The sequence below is a fragment of the Lynx canadensis genome, chromosome B4 (genome assembly GCF_007474595.2).
Source record: "Lynx canadensis isolate LIC74 chromosome B4, mLynCan4.pri.v2, whole genome shotgun sequence".
NCBI classification, from domain to species: Eukaryota; Metazoa; Chordata; class Mammalia; order Carnivora; family Felidae; genus Lynx; species Lynx canadensis.
The window spans coordinates 92,936,389-92,955,349 of NC_044309.1; the positions used below are offsets into that span (position 1 = coordinate 92,936,389).

An 18,961-nucleotide genomic window follows, 5' to 3' on the forward strand; every position below is an offset into this window, starting at 1 on the left:
ACTTCCTACTCTTGTGGCAACTATGGGAGGTGTCTGTTTTTATTATCTTTAGTATAGATGCAAACCTAAAGACCAGAAAATGAGATGATAGAGCCCATCCTCGAACCAATATGGTCTGATACCTACAAAGATTTTTTTTTATTTTTTTTGACCTTTACTTATTATTGAGAGACACAGGAGACAGAGCATGAGCATGGGAAGGGCAGAGAGAGGGGGAGACACAGAATCCGAAGCAGGCTCCAGGCTCCAAGCTGTCAGCACAGAGCCTGATGTGGGGCTCGAACCCACAAACCACCAGATCATGACCTGACCCGAAGGTGGACACCCAATCAACTGAGCCACCCAGGCGCCCTTGGTACCTACAAAGATTTTTGAAAATAAAGTCGAGGTAATTTGAAAATGGCTTTATAGGATCACATAATGTATCCAACAAGTATAAGCCAAATCTTCAATTCCCTGGAAGGAATAAAGTATAGGATAAATTTCTAAGGATGAAAGTGTTGCCTCTAACACATAAGCTCAGTAGTGTAGTTAAAAATGTTTGAGTCAAAATCGAATGTCAGTTATGAGACACTAAACTGTGTTGTATTTAGTACTTTCCCCTTAATAAAATTGTCAGTAGTTGATGTTCCAAAGGAGAGAATGTATTTTGTTCTATAGTGCAATTCACTATTATCTTCCAAATGCACATTGGCTTAGGCCTACGAAGGGCCCTAGCTCATTAGTTTTCTCTGAATTCAAGAGTAATAACTAGAATAACCAGAGATACTATGAAGCATCTTTTAACACCAATGTCATTACTCCATTTAGTAGAAAGGACCGTTGATGATTTTCTTATCCTATCCGTGTCTCGTATCCTGAACTGCAAAATGGGGAATGAAGGATGAGGCGATGTGGTATATAAATGTAGGCTGTTAGACACACTTGGATGTTTATAACACCATTTGTGGCATTCTCAGTGAAGTCTTGCCTAGCTGGATAAATAAAAATTATCATTCTTTTTTTCAAGGCATGTTTTCAGTGTTATCCTGGGGAACCCTTGCAGAAAAAAAAAAAAATCCTCTTTGAAAGCCTAATTCCACCTCTTTTGTCAATAGGACCAGCTACCTCACTTGCAGGGCCCAGTGAAAAATGAAAATGCGGGGGGCCTTGTTCAGAAATATAGAAATCCAAAATGGCAGCAGTGTTAGGCTAAGTTGGAGCCTTTCTCAGCACAGGACTCTATGCAACTTCATGGGCCACATGCCCATGAAGCCTGGCCTGCTTGGCATCACTTTCTTTGATGAAAAGGTAAGACACCAAGCTCTCCAAATTCACTCTGTTGTTGATGTATTTCTTGGAATATTTGTTTCTAACCCTACCTTATCCGGGAAAAGATGTAAGGTAATTCTCTTTCTATGGAAAAAGTCTGAGAATGAAAATATTCTCCAGAAAACCAACTTCCTGTTCCAGGGCAGATTTTTACTATGTCATTAAACACAGCTACTCTCCTAGAGTGTGGAAAAACCAAACACTTTTGGAATTAGTAAGGATTTATTTTGTTCAGTGATAAGCTCGGAGACCTTTTCCTAGACTGGGAACTGCCCCAGCTACCCCTAAGCAGGTGCAAAGCATCAATGAAGCCTGAGGCACAGGGGCAGTTCTTCACCTCTGACCAACAGCATGAGTCCTAAACTACCAACTAAAGGTGTTTATTCCCACTGAGAGAACCAGCTGAAATTTTTAACATGCTTTTCTCCTTGTGGTTTTTCTCAAGTCGATCCCCAGATCATTCAATGGTATTTAAGACTGAAATCTATTAAAATTAGTTCTGTATCAATATTAGGTTACCAGTGTTAATATCTATTGAACATTAAGAGAAATACCAAACCCCTTCTTAATGAAGAGCCTTGATTTTATTAGGTTCAAATAGCAAATAAGTATAAGACTATGCATGAGTATAGTGTCTTTTATTTCAAAAACGTCTAGTGCTTAGTCTAGATTTATCCCATATGCCTTTCCTATGGGCTATAGCAAGGAGAAACTCAATCTGTAAAAGACCCACATGTTCACTCAATCTCCTCTGAACCTTCTTGGAATTGATAGCTGGTGGAGAGCTGCCTTTTGATTGTTTCCTTGGCTCCATTATGTTAACTTAAGCACTCTTCAAAAATTCCCAGGGTCTTGACTCTCCAGGAACTGTTTGCAAGTAAGGCAACCAGGGTTTTGGCAACTATTGACAGATATTGATAACAACAAAATTGTAAGACCTCCTTCAATTAGCTCATTTTCTCATGTTGCTATTTATCAGCATTTGAATTTGAGCTGTGGTTGGCTAGGCCAAAGTCAGGAAGCCAGACATCCCTGTAATCAGATCATGGAGTAAGGCCACGTGTCAGTTACTGAAGCCAAAGGAATACAGAATCTTGAGCCCAAAGGTAGATCCAAAACTAAGAGGATGAGCAGGATAGAAGAACCATGTACTAGAATTCAAAGCAAGTCCAAACTTCCTTGCAAACCAGGGCACGTATTTAAGCAGTAGTGGGGCAGGTAAGCAATAGAATAAAATGTAGCAAGTGACAGTCCAAGCAAGCAGTCCACATGTAACTTGTACACCTTGATCAACTCTACCTGGAGAAGGCATCAGAGGGAAACTAGCATTCGGGACAAGAAGCAGTCTCTACAAGGATGGTGGTATCTGTAGGGCATGTTGCTTGTTGCAAAACAAGGTCAAAACTCGGGTACTCAGGAACCGGATCACAAAGATTAGAGCAGATTACAAGGGAGCTAATACTACCTCAAAAAGCTACTGACCCAGAACCTCTTATAGGGACCTCCTTAGGAATAAAATTAGGCCCACGAATTGGGCTTGAATGAATCTATAGATAAAGAGATTAGTGACAGTGGTGTCACCTCACATCAGCTCATGAGAGCCAACTGTTAAAACTCAAGGAATTTTGTAAGCCAGAGGTTAAACACGGCCGCTATTAAAAATTCAATTATATAAAGGTATCATTAAAGACGTATTAAAAACAGGTAATAAACTCTCCAAACTCCTCCCTTCCTAATTCACTACATTTTACTATTAGCTGTGGTATTGAGGTGCTTTGTGTCTATTGTAACCGTGTGGTGGAATATTTTATCTTGGCATCAAAACTGTGAATCTCTTCCCACTTTCATGTTGACTAGCATCACATTGGTAGCTTGAAATTGGCCATTACAGGAGCATGTACACCATGGAAATCAAAAAGCACAACAAATCAGGGATTTTTGTAGGGAAAGGGAGGGAGGAGGTAGCTGTTAAACATGTACTGACACATCACTGATTAGTGTCCCCAGTACAGAGCTACAACATTGAAAAGTATGGTATCTATGGAGGTGAAAAGGATAAAGGATTCTGTGACTGCTGTTTGCAAATTCCTAAACCCAAAATATAGCAATCTTCATGATCTGCCCCAGTTTACTTGTTTACATTTAGCCCATACTCTCTATTTTCGGTCCTCCTCAAACATCCCCCAATAAAATACCACGTTTTCTCACACCTCCATTTATTCAACAGACATTTACCAAGCTCCTACTTAATACTGGCCGCTAGGCTGTGGATTGAGTAATCAGAGATGTAAGGAATCCTTCCTTCCCTCAAGTAGTGCCCAGTTTAGGAAAGAAAGGGAAACAACAACAAATGAATGAAAGCTTCTAATTGAGCATGACAAGTGCCAGGATGGAGACAGATGCGTGCATGTGTCTTGTGGAAATGCAGAAGATGTACCCATAAGTAAAGACAGCAGGGAAGGCTTCCTAGAAGAAGCAACAGTTACACTGAGTCTTGACTAGACAATATGCATATGTGTTCTTGAATTGGATTTCTTGAGTTCTTAGCCCAGCTCTACCAGTTTACCAGCTGGGTGACCTTGAGCAAGTTACGTAGCCTCTCCAAACCTGTTTTCTCATCTACAAAATGAGATCCCTCCTTCACAGGGCTATTGTGAAGATTAAATGAAATAATGAATGAGTTGGGCATTTAGCCCGATGCTGATGATACGAAAATGCTTCTGAAACATTTGTCTTTAAATTAGTCAAGTGAAGAAGGGAGTAAGGAATGTTATTGATAGAGAAAAAGTGCATGCAAAACCCAAGATGCATGAAAGATTATGTTTCCCCAAATGCATTTTTAAAAATATCACTGTAACCCAAAATAATAGGGAAGTGGGGGTTTACCCTCTTTCCCCCAAAATGGCACTTCTTTAACTTTCTATAACTATCACATCCAGTTGTCAGAACACGAGAGTCATCTTATTGCCCTCCTTCCACCTATTCCCACATTCACTCAGTTACCAAGTCCTGCAGATGAGTACCTCTCAACCAACCGTGATGAGGTCCACTTTGTATCGCTTGCCCATATATGGGCCCAATACTTTTATAAAATACAATAAAAATTAATTAGCAGACAAATGAAATAAAAAGCAAAGATCTACAAAATACAAGTCCAATTTTTTCATTATTACATTTAACAGATACAAAATTACTCCTTTAACCTGCCACAAAAATTTCTACATGCTTACTGTCACTTTCTGTATTTCTCTCCCAGAAGACTGGTAACAAACAGTACACAGACCGCCACCAGTTCAGGAACTCAGAGTTGGAGAAGCATTGCTAGAGAACATAATACCTCCTTAGCATTTCTGAAACATTCCACTTTCTTTCCTTAGTTCAGCCCTGAGACCTTCATCATCTCCCTTCTAAATAGCAACCTCAAAAAGGCCTCACTGCCTCCAGTATCTTACACCCCTCCAATCCATTGTCCACATTATAGCCAATCAGATCTTTTAAAATCCCAAATCTAATTTTGTTACCCTTCCATCTAAACCCTGTCAATTATTTTCCATTGCCTCAGGACAGAGCCTAGAACTCCACCATCTGACCTCTGCCTCCTTCTTCTCCAGTCTCTTTTTCTTACTACACATCCTCCTCCACTGCTTGCCTCCCCCCCCCCCCCACACACACAGGGTCTTGCACTCCGTGCTACAGAGATACCAAACATGCAGGTCCACCAATGCCACTAACTGTGTCATACTTCCATGTCTTTGTTCATATTAATGCCTCTACCTGAAGCACCTTTCTCCATTTTCACAAAAGAAGGAGGAGGAGAAGGTGGAGGAGAAAGGGAGGAACCAAAAATCTACTTACCTGTCAAGATTCTGTTCAAGGGTCTTATCCTCTGTGAAACTTTTTCTGATTCCATCTCCCTGCCAATCCCTGCCTCAGAGACCTGACAGTCATTCCCTTGTGCCTTCACTGCATCCTTAGCATATTGTGATAAGTATAACATGTGTCACACATATTTATGTCTATTTACCTCCCCAGACTGTAAGTTGCTCTTGTGCAGACACCATGTCTAGACTTCTTTGTATTGCTTCCCTAGCACTTAGCCTACATGGTTTCCAGCATGCTGTTGGCACTTGCGAATAGAAGGATGGATGGATTGGAATGGAATGGAATAGATGGACACATAGATGGATGGATGGACAGACAAGTGATGGGGAAAAAAATAAAGTTGAAAAGGTACAAGAACCAGGTCAAAGTGCCCTGTATATCCTGGAACAGAATTTGGATTTTATCCTAAAGGCAATTGAAGACCAGGAAGTATTTTAAATGGAAGTATGACAACATCCCTAATTGGATTTTTGAAAGATGGGGATACAAAGGAGCCTAGAGAGACCAGTTTAGAATCTGCAATAGATCAAGCAAGAAGATGGAGAGGAGGTGGAGAGAAGATTGGTTCGAGAGATAATTAGGGGATTGAACTATGAGAACTTTATTAATCAATAGGAATGGGTAGGATGATTTCCAGGTTTCTGTCTTGGATCATTGATGCCAATCACTGATCAGAAGATAAGAATACGAGCAGGTTTTGAGGATAAATAACACGTGAGGTCCTTCCTTTGTGCTCAGTGGCAATTTGAAATCTGCTCACTTTTCTCAAGCTTCACCAAAGATGCCCAGCAGAGAATCTCACTTGTTTTCTCCTTCAGGGAAAGTCATAGTCATCAAGCAAGAATCTCTCCACCTCCTTATTGCCGGTGACTAACCTGTCTGCATCCTTCTCCTTCAGTCCTTGGTAGAGGAGGTTCCTCCCCAGGTCTCCTCCAACCCTGTGCCCCAGGACCTCACCCACAGTAAAGCCTCTTCTTAGACCTTTAACCTGTCCCTCTCCACTCTTCTCCACAGCATATAGCTTTCAAACGTCTCCTGAATTAAAAAGAACCTTCTTCCACGTGTTGCTCATTCCTTGCTTTTCTTTAACAACTGGCTTTCTACTTGTAGTACATTTTTGTTGTGAAAAGCTCAAAAATACATATGAAGGAGATGGAAACGAAGTTACATGGAATTCTACTATCCAGAAGTAGTTCTTGCTGATAGGCTGGTATATTTCTTTCTAGTAATTTTTCTATGCAGATATGCCTGCATGCATAAATGAGTATTTTATACTTTTCACTTCAAACTACAAGCATTTTCCATGTTTTAAAAAAAATTCCATTGACATTTTAAATGATGTGTAAATAATCTATTGTCTGGCTATACCGAAATTTATTTGATTAAATCTTACTATTGCACTTTTAAATTTTTCTACTATTTTTGTCAAGGTAAGTAGCATTATGTACTATAAACGCTTTTACTCACATTTCAGATTGTTTCCTTCAGATAGATTTCTAAAATTGGGATTCTTACGTCAAAGAGTATGAACATCTTTAAAGTTTTTGATACATATTCCCAAATCGCTTTCCAGATAGGTTGCACCAAAATACATTGCTATTCATTCTGCCTTTGCCAGGCTTATCATTCTTAAGACTGAAAAAGAATCTTTTATCTAATGATCAAAAACGATATCTGATTTTTTTATTCTGTATTTCTTCAATTAAAAGTGAAGCTGGACACTGAACTATACACTTAAAAATGGTTAAGATGGTAAATTTTATGTTATGTGTATTTTACCACAATAAAAAATTTTTTTGGAAAAAAAAGTGAAGTTGGGCATTTTTAATATTTATTAGTCATTTCTATTTTCTTTTCTTTCTTTTCTTTTTTACGTATTTATGTCCTTTACCCATTTAACTATTGTGCTCTTAATATTTTTTCTTATTGATGTTTATGAGTTCTTTATATATTAAAGGCATTAAATCCCTTGCTGTCAATTTTACTAAAAATATTTTCCCCTACTTGTTTTGACATTTAAGTTCATTTATGAGCTTAGGCATTTATGGAGCAGGGAGTAGTGTGGAGACATTTTAAATTTTTATATATTCAAATATTTTAATAATGTCCTTTGAGATTTCTTTCATTACTACTATGCTCAAAAATTCCTTTTCTAGCCAGCCACCAGGGAATTGTTCATCTACATGATTCTATTATGGCTAATATTCTTTAGTCTGAGCCGTAAAATAAAGATGAAAACACTTATTCTCCATCTCAGGGAACTCTACCAGCCAGTGAGGGAGCAGACATGTACACATATAAATAGAAATGCCTAAGGGACTGCTGGAAAAGGACTGTTCCCCCCACTTGAGAAAAGTTCATGACTAGGTCATGGGGCCACATTTGCCTAAATCAGCTCATCTTTTGCTTCTATCATCTTGTATTAATTTGGGATCATTTAACACATTCACAAAACTGTACTATTTCCAGAAATATATGAAATGGGAATATGATAACTCATCCCAGCTAATCAGCCCTTTCTTCCTGGCTCTGGAGGTTTTAAAAACAATGACTCATGAAGTATTTGCCAGGCAACCATCCATCCAGTCTTCCCACAAGTCTGAGTTTGTCAGCCTGCCTCGAATTTATCTAAGAAATTAAATCTCGATTTTAGTTTTATTAGCACGTGTACTGCTTTGCTGTTTTTCAGAAAACACTGTAAAAGGAAACATGTAGGTTATAATGAAGATAAAGAAGAAATGAAAAGCCTCGGGTACAATGGCAATGATTGTTAATAAAAAACCATTAACAAAGGTTTCCAGAAATTAATCAGCACAGATGGACATGGCAACCACTTGTGAAGGAAGTCTTTGTAGAAATGCTCTGCAGCAAGGGTTCTGGGAAATGCTGAGTGTCACACACTGGTAAGAGGAGCATAAAATTGGTACAACCTTTCCATAGGACGATGCTCATTGTGAGTTAAGAGGCTTAAAGGTGTTTATACTTTGTGATGTAATAATTCCATTTCTTGAAATCTATTTCAAAGAAATAATCAGAGATTTAGGTATACTGATAATCATTGCAGTGATATGTATTATGGTAGATATCCTAAACAGCCTTAAAAATAGGGAATAATTAGATAAATTATCGGTAGAACCATACTGTAGGTTATACTACATAACCATGCAAAAGTATGTTTTCAGAAAAATCTTCTGTGTAGTGACCTAAGAATATGCTTTCTATACAGCGTAAGATGAAAAAAATCAGGCTACAAAAGATACATACAGTTGATTCCAATTGAGGTTTATGTTGTATAAAAGAAATTGAAGGAAATACGCCAATGGTTCTCTGTAACTAATGAGATTACAGATGCTCTTTACATTCTGGATTTTCCAAATTTTCTGCAATAAATTAAGCTCAATGAGGAGGCAAAAAACTACTTTTGTAAATGTTTGCTCTGTGCAATAAAGGCCAGTCCTTTTGATTGGCTACGAGTGGGTCTATTTTCACCCAGACCCATTTCCAGAAAACTGGCTGAAGTTTAGAGGTATAGAGTTTCCTGACTCCTTCCATTAAAAATATAAAAGACATGCTTCACCCTTTACTTAAAATATGAATCAAAGCATGTTCCACATTCATCTATGTTCCCACCCTGCAAGGGTTGGGAAAGCTGTAAGCAACTTTCTCCGAAAAGACCCATTGCTTCTTAAAGAAAACAGTAAAGAAATAAAAACACATTGAGTGCCTACCATATGCCAGGTAATTTCACATACATTATCTAATTTGATCCTCACAGAACACTGTAACATTGACTTTCAACATATTTAAGCAACTTATCCAAGTTACAGAAGTATTAATAAATAAAGCGGAGATCTGAAATCCAGTCTACAGACTCCTAGTCAAGAACTCATCACAGCAGCCTTTTATATGTACATCTGCACATCTGAGAAATACATATCATCCGAAAGTGTCCATGTTATTTCAATTACTTTTCAGCTTAGAGAAATAAGACATTCATATTTTACACTCATTTGTTAAGTATATGATAATAAATATGTATACATTTGCTACTTATCATATATTTAAGCTCTGCTATCCATTATCATCATTTCAAGCTGTTTCATACAGAACAAATACACAGTTCTTCTCAAACAACAAGCCTTCTGTAACATTTTGAAAGGATTCGTTGAAAAAATTTGGGTCACAGATTGTGCATTTAAATTTATCTTTCCAGATTCACTTCTTTAAAACCTTTCCCAAGTCACTAGAGATATGTGTTCACCTTTACTGGGAATCCCCTTGTACTCACCCCGGCACCCATACTTCGCACAACCCCAAAGAAATCAATCTCACTCCTCTCCATGAATCCTCGTCTAAACCCAATTTCAAATTTTGGTTCAACATTCACCAACTGAAGGCAGTTTTCTAAGACTGGCCCAGTTCTGCTTGGATCATTCACTCTGTATTCTCCTATTGGTGACACATTTAATATGTTCTTTTTCTTTGTTTCTGGGGTTTTTGTTGTTTTTTGTTTTTGTTTTTAATGTTTATTTTTGAGAGAGAGAGAGACAGAGCGTGAGTGGGGGAGGGGCAGAGAGACAGACACAGAATCTGAAGCAGACTCCAGGCTCTGAGCTGTCAGCACAGAGCCCCACGTGGGACTCAAAACCACGAACTGTGAGATCATGACCTGAGCCGAAATCGGACGCTTAACCGACTGAGCCACCCAGGCACCCCACATTTAATATGTTCTAAATTATTGCACACTTCTTATATCATTTTGTGTTTCTTCTCACTCACTTTGTTTCTACCTATTTACATTCTGTTTCCCAGGAACCATGACTATATCTTGTTTTCTCTCTTTTTTCACCCCAGATGCTGTACATTTTTTTATTCATTATGTACATAATGGCTATCCAATAAATGCTTGTTAATTAACTGTCCTCAGCTCACTTATATTCACCTACAAACACAGACTCAAGCAAAACAAACAAACAAACAAAAATCAGTGAAATGGAAAAGGTAGAGGAAAAAACCCCACACTTTGAATTCGTGTATAAGCCTTTACCTTCGTGAGTTAACTTGTACGTGAGAAAGTACACTAGAATGTATGAAAAAAGCAGATATCAGTGTGCTCATCTTATATTTCAATATATGAAAATTGCTTATCCAAATTTCCCTTAAATCTGTAAGTTAAACATTATTGAAAGACAAATTATGTAGTCTTGTTTAAAAAAAAAAAAAAGTCTTAGCTAAGGAAACCAGCCATTTGAATACTTTTTTAACCACCATTTTACTTTAATCACAGAAACATGAACTGAATCAGGAAACTGAACTAAAGTAAACCCCAAATCAAAAACCCAAAATGAAAAAAAAAGTGAACTATATTAATCTGCAGAAACACAAAGGGAACCAAAAGAAGAATGGTATAGCTTTTTACAGAACCAAAATCTCCCAGAAAATTATTTGCTTAAGTCTGCTTTTTTTCCAGATAAATTACATTTTTCAATACTTTTGGAAAATGTTATCCAGCAAGATAGTGTGTGCTTAAGAAGAACAAGTTGGATATTAAATAAAATATTCATTCAACTCTTCTCTCCAGAAGCGCTTAGCCAATCCAGTCTGGACAACAAGCTGAAAACCAGGTCCTTCCCAGAAGAGCTCGGAAACACAGGGAGCAAACCAAGTCAGAGGCTGCAAGTCCCTGGTCCTGTTGTGAGGTGGTGGAGGATCTAAACACAGGTAGAGGAAAGGAATGAAGAGGCTCATCTCTACTTTTTTTTTTCTTTTTAAACTCTCTCCTGTTCTCATGATCTTTTCTCCCTTCTTCTCTCTGTTGTGCAAATCATCTCTTTTTCCTACACTCCTTTTGCTTCTTATTTCCATATCTTTGTCTTCTATATCTTATGTTATTATCTCTCCTGTTTCTTTTCTCATCCCTGTTATCCCCTTTCCCTTCTCTTTTGTTTTGCCACTACTTTTTTTCTTTCTGTAGATCCTTGTTTTCCAATCTTTCCCTTCTCCGTTTTCTTTTTCTTTTCAATTATCTGATCTCATTTCCCACCAAAAGGTTTATGATCTTATGAAGCAGATTTGACAGTATTTACTTATTTGCTTTATCCAATGTGATGATATGCACTATTCATAATATAGGGGGGGAAATGTTATTTATACACTTATCAAGCCTTCTTGTTAAATGCTATTTCCATTTCTGCACCACCACTCCATAATTTTCAGAGCAGTTTTTAGTGAACATTGGTAATCAATTCAAAATTCATAACAGTGGTAGATTTTAAAATAACCTTGTGATTTCTCACTGTTATCCTTAGCATCCAAGATGATCCCAATGATTCTTATCTTCTGGTATTTATGCCCTCACGTAGTCAGTCACTTCCCACATTGTATGAAGGTCAGTTTGTGTGACTAGTAGAACATGATGGAAGTGATAGTGTGACTTCTGAGGTTAGGTCACAGAAAACATAGCAACTTCCACATTGCTTACTTGAATCATTTGCTCCAGGAGAATTCACCCATCATGTTGTAAAGACACTCAAGCAATCCTATGGAGAAGTATACATTATGAGAAAACAAGGTTTCCTGTCAACAAGCAGCACGTATTCCCCAGCCATGGGAGTCCGCCATCTTGGAAGCAGACTCTCTAGCCCCAGTCAAGCTTTCTGCAACCTGGGCAACATCTTGACTGCAACTTCATGAAAGACTCCCCAGCAGAACCTTAGCTTCTCCCTAATTCCTCCCAGAAATTGTGAGAGATAAATGCCTATTGTTGCTTCAAGCCACTAAATTTTGTGGTAATTTGTTATGCAAAAAATAGATAAAATGCTTTTTGGAGGTAAAGCCAAAGCAATTTTTGCATACGTAAACACCTGAAAATACTTCTTTCTTTACTCTACCAGTAGTGCATACACACCCATCAATTCTGGAAATGAAATTTTGAAAAATTCTCTGGAACTTTCTTTTCTGCACTCAGGTTAATTCAGCAGTGCTTCTGTTGTTATTCTCATATGAGGATGGAGAAAATAATATACATAGAATAAAATTAATAATTTTATGTTTAACAAGTCTAGTTACATCATAAAACAAGGCTCCTATGGCAACTTATGATAAATAAGATCCTCCAAAAAAAAAAAAAATCAAAGCAATAAGGTACAAAGGAGAAAAATAGTTCCATTCTCTCAAAACAGTGCATTTATATACCCTGAATTGTCTTTTTTTAATTATCCATAATATAGAGCTAAAGAACATTCTTGTTATTTGTTCTCATTTTGAAGACATTTATACATCCCCTAGTCATAATTATATTTTTGAATAAATTTGAAATCAAAAGTAATATTAAAAATCTTATCAATAGGTATTGCTATCTAGCTTCCACCACTGCATGTTTTCTTATATTAAAAAAAAAAGGGAACTCATCCTTTTAATGACCCAAGAATGTAATCTAACAATGCTATTAACCTAAAGCTAAAATTGAACATCAAAACATCCCTCCATATGAAAACTGAACCCTACTGTTATATCATTTAATTGAATCTTTAGATTCACTTTCAGTGCATCAGTTCCCAATTGCACTGGGAAGTTACTGCCAAATTACTGCTATAATTCTGAATTTTTTTCTTGCAAAGTATCCTGATGGGTATAATGTGATCATCATTTACATGATCCAAGATTAGGATGATAATAAAAAGGAATTAGATCAAAACACCAGCTAAAGAATCCTTCGGTATGTATTTCCTTTATAATAATAACCACACTATATTTGTAGTGGCCTATGAGGATTTTGATAATCTGTACAGATTAAAGGCTGAGTGAAATTCATCAGATGATTCAACAAATATTTACTGAGCTCTGCTAAGATGCCAGACATCATCCTAGAGCTTGAGAAACAATGAACAAGAGTGTCAATTCCTTGCTTTCATGGTCTTCATATTGGAATAGTTGGCAGACAGACCAAAACCAGGTTAAAAAAAAAAAAAATGAATGGATTGTTTCAGATGGTAATAAGTGTTGTGAAGAAAAGCCAGAGTGATATTGGGGGGCGGGGGAGAGGGGTACTTTGTAAGGGGTGGTCAGGGAAGGCATCTCTCAGGAAGTGATGCAATCTGAAACTCTGGATCAGAGCATTCCAGTCGGAGGAAGTATCTGATGAGATTGAATCGTTTCTTCAGGTGATGTGCCACTAATTAGTATGCCCCCCAAATTCTGAGATACCCTGTGAAACACTGTCAAATGTGTTTTTGTTTCTGATGTACACAGTGGTACTCTAGGTTTGATCCTAGCACAGATATGATGAACATAGGCAGAGGGTCAAATATATTGACCCCTCTTCACCTGTACCTTAACAACCTGGGGTAATGGGAATATTAGGTATCCAACTTATCTGGCCCTGATTTTAAGGATTTGAATTGCTGTTGGAAAAACTGGTGGTGTTGGATATTTATCAATTGTAAGACTAGGATCTTACAGTGCTTTGTTATTCTATGAAAGAATCTTTATTTTCCATCAGCCAGCCTCTTAAATTAACATCATTTTGAAGTCTAGCCAGTTCAAAGACGGCAGAATCAACTATAACGCCCGGTGTTTATAGAATCCTGTTTCCAAGTGCCTGCCCATGAAGTAGCTTAAGACACACAGCAGCCTCCCACCAATGAAGACAGTATCACAAAGTAGTGACTCTGCACGTAAAGAAGCTGGTGTGACCAAGACACCATAAAAGGCTCCCTTACTCCCCTCGTAACCCCCTCAAAGATTTCAGTAAACCTATCTAGATCTGTGTCTAGAGGCCTCGCCACAATTTCTTTAAAAATCCCTAAATACTTATTCTCAGAGGTTTTTCTCTCCTTGGGTCCACACAAGTTCACTCTGACCTACTCTGCTGATCTGGATACACGCCCAGCTCTTACGCGTTTACAAAAATAACAATAATAATAATAATAAGACTTAACACTGAATGTGTAACCAGTTCGTTAATTTCAGCTAAGATTCTCGCGCGGGAGGGAGGAGAGAAAGCGTCAGGACAGATGCAAGCCACTTCCGCCCTCCCATTGGCTGCAGCCCTTGCGCTCGGCTGGGAAGTCCCTGCCCATTTGCTCCCTTTGTCTCAGAAACATTCCGCCCACACCCCAGCCCCTCCCGGGCTCTCTTCTCCTCTCCCCGCTCTTATCAGGGTATTTTTCAAAGCGAAAGCAGACCCCTTTCTGAGAGAAATTCTGGTGTTAAAAAAAAATAGCGTTCCTCTGCCTTAAAACACATGATGCACCAGTTCTCATATTGGGCCCACTTCGTGCTGGAATAGACCTCAGGAGGTTTCGTGTTATTTTAGATCTTGGTGAGCCTCACTTCTACCAAAAATAAAAGAGTTTTAAAAAGTGGAGCCACAGGGAGGAGTGTTTAGAGGGGAGGAACTAACAAGTGGTTTTCCACATTTGCTCAGGGGGAGGGGGGGAGGGTGTTGATCTGTGAGGTTTGTCAAGGCTGGCTTCCAAAGACAAGTTACAAGCACAGAAGAGCAGGCCTTTTCACTTTCTATGGGATCGGATTCTGCTGCAAAGTGGGACCGCGCAAAATGAGCTTTTGACATATTTCTTTTAAGTTGCTCCGTACACCATAGGGTTTTGCATCTTCTGATCCTCCTCTCATAAGGGAGGGATCGCCACACACAGGAGAACATCAAGAATTCCTGAGTGTCATTAGAAACAGCCTCTACTCTATCTACTTAGGTTCCTTTGTGAGGATTGCTTTTCTGAAGGAAATGCATTTATCTGAAAGCCACAGAAAATTTCCAAATAGAGGGTAGCTTACTGAAATAGTAAGGGCTAGTGCCTCTGGGATACTTTATTTATATGATATAATGAAATGTGATTCCTTTGAAATTGACAAGCAAACAAGGAAAAACCAAAGTCATTTTTTTTACGGAAACGTTTCATGACGATCTTAGCTTTTACATCATTACGTTTTCCTTGGCTCAGCTGATAATGGGCATGTAAACTGTTTTATGCAATTGAAAGGAGCATAATTTTCACATAATTTGGGGGTGTGGTTATTACTCAAACATTTAAGCACAATTATTATAAACAAACGCCCATAGAATTAATTCATCTGGGCCGGTATTTCCATGATCAAGCCCACACCCCCATCCTTTCTTGACCCCTGCTTGGTAACTTCCGACTCACTTTAATCACGCTTTATCCTCACCTTGCTTTTTTTTTTTAAGTTTATTTATTTTGAGGGAACGAGAGAGACAGAGAGGGAGAAAGAGAGAGAGAACAGCGGGGGAGGGTCAGAGAGAGAAGGAGACAGAGGATTCAAAGCAGGCTCTGTGCTAACAGCAGAAAGCCCAACATGGGGCTGGAACCTATGAACCTGGAGATCATGACCTGAGCCAAAGTTCACGCTTAACAGACTGAGCCACCCAGGATCCCCCCTCACAGTGCTTCTTAGTAAGAGTCCATTTTTGTCATCCCTCTGCAATGAAATGCTGTTCATTAGCTTGATCTGCGGGACCTAACTGATCTCTGCAGAACCACAGATTTGTTTGCCCCACGTGGACAGTGAGTGATTATACTGTTTCTAAAGCAGTTCTCCTTAGCAAATGCCCAACAGGACTTTGAAAGGTCTTAATAATAATAGAGATGGCTCCCCTAATCAATGTTCCCTCTGCCTCTGTTTGACCACCTCACGTAAAAGCAAGTGCAAGAATGTAATGGGGAGGAAACAGAAATGACTATTTTCTCAGCAAAGCTGTGCAGAAAACTTCAGTCGTCTGGTTTCCACAACCGTAATTCTCCATGTACCCGGGGCCCCTACCAGCTCCGTAACAATCAGGCCCCTGGGAAAGACCACAGAACAGTAGGTTCCAACCTAACTAATGCATGTTCAAAAAATAAAATGACGTTTAGGCAGCTAGGATATTGAGAAATATACTGCGAGTTTATTTTTAGAGCGGTGAAGCATTCAAACCCTCAACCTGCCTCCTGACAACACCTGCAAGGTGAGGGTGCTGATCCCAACAGGCGTATTTTCTAGAAGCCCAAGGGCCAATTGAAACACACTGAGTATTGTTAAAATGTGGATTCTGTTCCCTTAGGTAGACAGTTATTATGCACCTACTATATACAAGGTATCATGAGGATCACAAGATGAGTAAAATAATTATTTTCCTCAAGAAAGTCATATATCCTCACGGAGAATGGAGAGCGTGTTCATAGTAAAAATGACCTGACAGGTATTTACTGAGTGTTTACCATGTTACCAGATGCTCCACATGCATTGTCTTATAGAATCTTCATGAAACTGTTTAGAAAAATGAGTAAAGACCATTTAGGTGAAACAAATTATTTAACATGCCGTGGACAGTCTCCTTTTGGGCCTGCAAAATGGGGCGGAGGGCAAGAAACTTCTATGAGATAAAGAATAAAGAACAAGAAAGAGAAAAATAGAAAATATCTGATTGTCTTGGTCCCCACAGTCCACCTTGTTTGGGGTGAGAAGGCCCAGAGCTGGCTCTACATTTGGAGCTGGCTGACTGAATATACTGTTTCTGGTCAAGCACAGCCATTCACAGGGACACAAAAGTTGTCTAAGCTTCTGTTTCCTGATGTGGCACCTTGGGCAGGAGCGGCTCCATCTTGGGCCTAGAAATTTATTTCAACACAACCTTAAGATGTAAGGACTGTTACTATCTTTGTTTGCAAATGAAGAAACCGAGACAGAGAGGTTAGAAAAAAACGTGCTAAGGCCAGAAGAAGGTGGTGAGGCCAAGATTCAAACGCTGAGTCTGCTGTCAGCATTTCCCTCCCTAGTCATTCACTGCACTGTGCCCGGCACCATCAGACTAGAACAGAGAGGTTCACAGGGCCTGACAGACAGCAGGGTGCAGACGAGTAGAGAGAGCTAGGAGGGAAACTTTGAAAAGCTTGGAATGCTCTCTGTCTTCCTCTCACACATACATTCAGCACACACACACACACACACACACACACACACACAGTGTCCTTTCACGTGAACTGAGAAAACTGAAAGCATTATTCAAAGAAAACGTGAGAGAAAAACATTGCCCCATCCCCTTTCTCGCCTCTCGACATCATTTATCAATTTGAGAAAAGGGTTTTAGGGCTGAATTATCCTGATCATTGCTTAGATTTACCACTTCATACATGTAGCCAAAACTTCCCTCCAGACTTTTATAAGGAAAGTGAGTTCTATGAGCTAGAAATCACATTCATCTTGCTCATTTTATCCCAGACTGTTCAACTATCCTATATTCTAAGCTTGTCAAGATTTGATTTCTCACCATGGTCCCCTATTTTACGGGCAAAATTCCCAGTATCTTCAGTCCAAGTGACTTATATACAGTCAGTCTAACAGTTGGATTGGTGGGCTGCCTTGATTGAATTTAACACCCAAATAAATTAAGGTTTTTCAAAGTTGATTTAAATCCTCATCAGGCAAACATTGGTAACGCAGAGAAGAAAATTAGATCTCGTTCAATTGATTGAATTTCCAGATTTGTTACCGAAGTCATTTATGGTTTTTAGTTTGACTCAGATGGAGATAAACAGATAACTAGTTAATGCAAACAGTAATATCAACACATGACTTAAAAATAAAGAGAAACATGATATGAGAAGAAATCAGCCCTAGCAACAGAAAATAACACAAGTAAACAAGGCTCGCAGTAGTCTCCATGCTCCCCAGCCCCAACAGTTTCCTTTACTGCACAGATGCACGTTTCTGCCACAACGAAGTCAGAACTGGTGCTACATCTTAACAACTTCCTACCTTCCTTTTCCTTCCCTTGCCTCCTGTGGGTGGTCCGATGTCTCCACAGTGTTTGCAGGTGTATGTGGAGGAAGAGGCTAACAGGTGTTCCCTAGTTAACCTTGCCCTCGCTCTCACGGGGCCACGTCCCAACAGAGCGAGGAGCGACCCTGTCAGGCTCTGTGGGAGCCAAGACTGTATCCTCACACAGCCTCAGATCAGCATTGAGATCCGGGCTCTCACTACCTACATGACCTTGGGTACAGTACTGAAACTTCCCCGGCCTGAGTGTCCTCACGAATAAAACCAAGACAACGCTTACCCCGTAGAGCTTTCATGCCGATTAAATAAACTGTTTAAAAAAAAAAAAAAACAACTAAGTGTCAGAGGCGCAGTAATGCTCACCAGCCTCTACTCGTTCATCTTTCTTTCCACCTTCTTAAGGATTCCTCCAGTTCCCTGCAATTTGGACTATATTCGGGGGTCTTTCCCCCCTAAATCATACTACCTCTTCTGCATTTGTCCTACTCTGTCCCTCCCTAGAGAGTGGACCTATCCTCACATTCCCAGAGAATCTCCACCATGGGGTTTACTTCCCTTTCCTTTTCTGCATTTCGTCTTTGATAACGACAACCTGCATGTGCTAAGCCTCTGCTATGGTGTGAATGTATGTGTCCCTCCAAAATTCATATGTTGAATCCTAACCCCCGTGGAATGGTATTTGGAGGTGGGGGCCATGGGAAGGGATTAGGTCTTAAGGGTGGAGCCTTCATGAACGAGATCAGTGCCCTTGTAGAAGGGACCCCAAAGATGTGCCATCTACACTTCTGTTATGTGAGGACATGGCAAAAAGCCATCAGTGAACCAGGAAGCGACTCTCCCCAGACCCAGGATCTGTCGGTGCCCTGATCTTGGACTTCCCAGCTTCCAAAACCGTGAGAGATAAATTTCTGATGTTTTTATAAGTCCTCCAGTCCGTGGTATTTTTGTTATAGCAGCCTGAAGGGGCTCAGCA

General features: G+C 39.3%; 1 long non-coding RNA gene across 6 annotated transcripts in view; it reads right to left on the reverse strand.

Moving 5' to 3' along the window:
- Positions 1-10,449: 10,449 nt before the first annotated feature.
- Positions 10,450-18,961, reverse strand: part of LOC115519292 — a 36,426-nt gene continuing 27,914 nt past the window's right edge. For 3 of the 6 annotated variants that reach the window (XR_003970462.1, XR_003970458.1, XR_004343891.1), the window contains 3 exons: positions 12,101-12,189; positions 11,675-11,732; positions 10,450-10,904 (listed from right to left, as the gene is read on the reverse strand). This is a non-coding gene — a long non-coding RNA (uncharacterized LOC115519292). Of the gene's footprint in view, positions 10,905-11,674; positions 11,733-12,100; positions 12,190-17,967; positions 18,152-18,961 lie in introns of those variants that run through there. The other 3 variants (XR_003970463.1, XR_003970461.1, XR_003970459.1) reach the window with 3 other exon arrangements.